Genomic DNA, 4,360 nt, shown 5'->3' with positions numbered 1-4,360 from the left:
AGCTATGCATGTACAAATATATACCAAAAGAAAAAAGGAGTCGAGGTATTCATGATTTTTTTTATACAAAAATATATATACACACACACTAATTTTCATGTTGTAGTGAGCTCTCTGCAACATATTTTTCACGAATTTCTTTTCTCAAAGGCTGGCAGGTCTGCACGGGATGTGCAAGAGGAATGGTGTCATTGAATAGAAGCGGATGTTTATTGTCTTTCATTGGAATTTTTTTTTTCATTTTTTTGGGACAAATTCTCAGTGAACGACGGCATATTCTAGCACAATCTGGAACTAAGCTCTTCGCTTTATAAATTAAATGTCAAATTATGGAGCTAAAAGTCACATGCAATTGAGGATCAAAACAATTTCATGATACTAATAATCCTCGTTCATAGTTGCGGACAAGAATGTAGGATATTGAGAACTCTCTTTCGGACTCAACCTATAAAAAAATGTGTGTGTCTATATATATATATACACACACACACACACACACAATTGTACAGAGATCTAACCAATATTCTGCAGCAATATAAGATGGCGGGTCTTAAAAAGGAAACATGATTAAGGTTCATAATTATGACCGTGTATTATAAAAATTGGATGGTAGAGATTGCAGACCCCAATTCAATTATATTTGCCAAATTATAATATCTTCAGGACATCCACATGGCAGGGAGAACATGCCATGATCATGGCCCAAAAACGATATCAAGCCATTAAATTTGGATTTGCAACTTGACTAAGAAGGACGCTTCTTCTTGTGTAATCTGGTAAATAATTCCTCATTGCTTTGTTGTTTTACATAAACTTTTGTAACTCCAAATGAAATAGGACCTCATAGATACCAATGTCAGGTATCCAGTCCAATCTGACCTTTGGGCGGCTCAAAGCAGTTCTCATGGTTAAATCGGATTTGGATTCACCATACGGTTTTCTGTCTAAATTTATGCTTCAAATCCCAATATAAATCAGATTGGAATTCAAACTTTTTCAGAGGTACGTGTCAAGTTATTGTATTGGCTAGCATAGGATAGAAGTTTTAGATGAGTACTATGTTGCTGCTGAAGTATCAATCTGGATCTGAATCCAGATCCGATTAACTAAGATCCGACCCAACTAAATCATTTAAGGTCCCTATTTATCCGTGGATCTGGACCCGATGAAAGGGAAGAGCTAACCAGGTCCAGTAACTGGACTTGTCCTCCCATTTCCTAGAATGACCAAAATGCCGCCACTGGCTGTATAAGTCTTCCTGCCACTATTTCCCTCCAAATTTTGTTTGCTTCGAGTTCGACGGTTCGTTCTCCCATCATGAGGAAAGGGGGAAACCCTAACCCTAGTTGTAAAGTAATCTCTCTCTCTCTCTCTCTCTCTCTCTCGATTTCTTGGCTATCCATCCAGTTCGGTCTAAATTTTTTGCGTGATTTTCTAAGTTTCAGATCAAAAGGATGACTGATCTTCTGCGGCATGAAGTCACCGATTTTATTAAAAAGTTCAGGTAACCCGGAGAGGATTTATGTTTTCTTTCTAGTTATGCAGTCTCTATGTTTTCCATTCGTTCGAGCATCCAGATCTCTTGGAATCCGAATTTCTTTTATTCTACTATGACCAGATTCGCGGCAACTTCAAATCCATTTGTTTGCTGTTGGACTTTTGATTAAAGCCAATTGTGTATGCTCGTTCTTTCTCATGATTCAGTTTCACTATCGAGAACTAAGATTGCATTTCTCTAGGATCGTTAATAGTTCTCATTATTGATGTAGATGTTTACAATTTCGGAATTAGATGAGCATATAAAGAAATTATGCTGCGAATGAGGCTACACTCGTCAATCGAGGTGAATGAAGCGGGCTACGAGGCTAGTACTGCGTCGGGATGATTCTTTCCGTCTTTCGTTGTGATCTAAATTTAAAAAATAATTAAAAATATGAAAGATTTCAGATTCTGAGTAGCCTGTTTATTCTTGTTTGCGAAGGAGCCAATTTGATACTTATGTGCCGATTTCACCTGAGACAGGTCAATCTTATTACGGAGATTTAAACTGGACTTTGTAAGTGTAAATTATTTCAACCTTCATGTTTGCTTTCTCGGTTGAAGTTGGCTTACCAGTTCGGCAAAATTAATGTTATGTCACAAATTTGTCAATATTGTTGTACAGCCAGCCATGAGAAATCTTCTTTTTCTTAGGCCTGGGCATCGGGCCCGGCCTAATAGTCCGGGTCTCGGCCCGGGCCCGGCCAGACCCACCCTCCCAACCTTGACCCCCTTTCCTTCCCGACCCTTTCCCCCGCCCTCCGGCTATGGCCGTTGGGTCCCTGCCGACGGCCCACACGGAGGAGAGGGGAGCGGCAACAGCGAGGGAGATGAGGGGGAGCGGCGAGGGAGATGGTAGCAGAGGGGGACAGAGGCAGAGGGGGAGTGGAGAGGGAGAGGGAGGGGGGGAGCGGAGACGGAGAGGGAGGGGGGGAGCGGAGAGGGTGGAGAGGAAGACGGGAAGGGAGAGGGAGAGGGAGACGTGAAGGGAGAGCAGAGGGAGAGGGAGAGGGAAGCAGCGAGGGAGCGGACTGCGGAGAGGGAGGGGAGCAGTGGACAGACGCCCGAGGGTGGGAGTCGGGCCGGGCCGGGCCGCCCTATCGGGCCCAGGTCCGGCACGGGCCAGGTTTTTCCTGGCCCGGACCCGGGTCCGACCGGACGCCCGGGCCTACTTTCTCTTCTCAATGTGCACATACCTCCTTATACTTTCTTCCACCTACGTGAAATGAGATTCATGTTCACGCCCACTTGCTTGTTGTTGGTTTTAGACATAAAAAAGTTCATACCAGGGAAATAGTTTACATTTTCCAAAAAATTTATATATGGGAAATAGTTTACATTTTCCAACAATTTTCCATTGAATGTACCAGTGATTGTTAGGGCTGTTTATATCTGGGAAACTCGAACTTGGCTCGATTAAACTCGAGCCGAAAATTGGCTTGTGCTTGCCAAGCATTTCAATTAAAAAATATTTTTTAAAGAAAAAACTGTCATATAGATTTGAACATGGAACCTCCATTGTACCACGTGCATACCCATTTGAACAATCTACTTTTTTTTATTTTCTTTTTGAGCTTAACCGAGTTCAACGGAGCCGAGCCCACTTAACTCAAGGTCGACTCGTTTAGGTTGTTGAGTTCGACTCAAGTTTATCAAGCGAATTCAAGCTGAGCTATGACTCGTTGAATAGACCTAGTGACTGTTGTTCTGTGCCATAAGCGATCAGCTGCATAAGCATGTTGGCTACCCACCTCTTGGAACCCTCCACCCATTTCGCTTTTGGCTTAGCCTCAGTGATTTGAATTCTGCGACAATCTTTTGTAGATGTGCGATTTTGGAGTTAACTTATAATCCTCTTTTTGATTTCCTAAAATGATGAGGATGATTCCTTTATGTTCATATTTTGAAAATTGAGAAAAATCCCATCTAGCGATTCAACAAATTTGATGTGAAATGAATCCTAATACTCGTACTGTACTGCAGTAAATGAAGGCCTTAGTTTTTGCACAATGTGGGCACTAAAGTATTTAGATATAGTAACAAAATCCCCTGCGTTACTCCTGTTTCCCTGCAACCTTCCCCAATTTCCTGCGAGATCACTGTTGCTTTTCCGGTAACCATTTTCAGGTCGTCGTTTTTCTTTTTCGAGCGCTTGAGCATCTATTCACGGCCCCTCCTTTTCACCACTTCTGCAATGAGAAACCAAGGTAGTAGGAACAAGGACCATTATGACATATGGTAATGAGAGGAGACCACATTTCAGAGAAGCAGTTCTCAGGGTCTACACGGTGTGCACAAGATTTAGAATGGGCAAAGCAAGACTATTTTGGAGCAAAGAAAGTGTTGGTAGATCACCGAAGATCTATGGGCTGCATCATGCATTCGGCATATCACATCTATAGCTAAGATTGTGATGCGTGCCCCACGTGTGTATAACTGCCATAGTTACACACACACGCCCTTCCTTTCTCTATTGTTCTCATTTCTTCTTGCATTACCATTGGAGAAGAACCCAAATATATGGTCTACCCCTCCATTTCGAACCCTTTTGCGGACAAGCCGAATCAATTTCAAGCAGACGATTGATTGAGATTGCTGACCTCCCAATCAAAAAGAACAATGCCCTATCGCGACCACTGCACCACGAATGCACAAATCAACCACAACAAATAAGTAGCCGCAACCAACCAATGGCAAGGACCTCCAATTGAGAAGAAAAATAGACATCCCGAGTAAAATTGAAGCAGCCAAAAGTGGAAGAAGAAGATCTCCAGGGGCTTAAACGGCAGACTGTTTATATCTGGTGACCCGAACGGTCAGG

The 4,360-nt window shown here is 42.6% G+C and overlaps 1 long non-coding RNA gene across 1 annotated transcript; it reads left to right on the top strand.

The window, feature by feature from the left end:
* Positions 1–1,302: 1,302 nt before the first annotated feature.
* Positions 1,303–1,846, top strand: LOC126410032 (uncharacterized). The gene is made up of 3 exons (XR_007573268.1): positions 1,303–1,353; positions 1,446–1,504; positions 1,770–1,846. It is a non-coding gene; the product is annotated as an uncharacterized LOC126410032 (long non-coding RNA).
* The last annotated feature ends 2,514 nt before the right edge of the window (positions 1,847–4,360 follow it).

This window comes from Nymphaea colorata, chromosome 4, assembly GCF_008831285.2.
Source record: "Nymphaea colorata isolate Beijing-Zhang1983 chromosome 4, ASM883128v2, whole genome shotgun sequence".
Lineage (NCBI taxonomy): Eukaryota > Viridiplantae > Streptophyta > Magnoliopsida > Nymphaeales > Nymphaeaceae > Nymphaea > Nymphaea colorata.
This window is presented reverse-complemented; position numbering and strand designations above follow the sequence as displayed.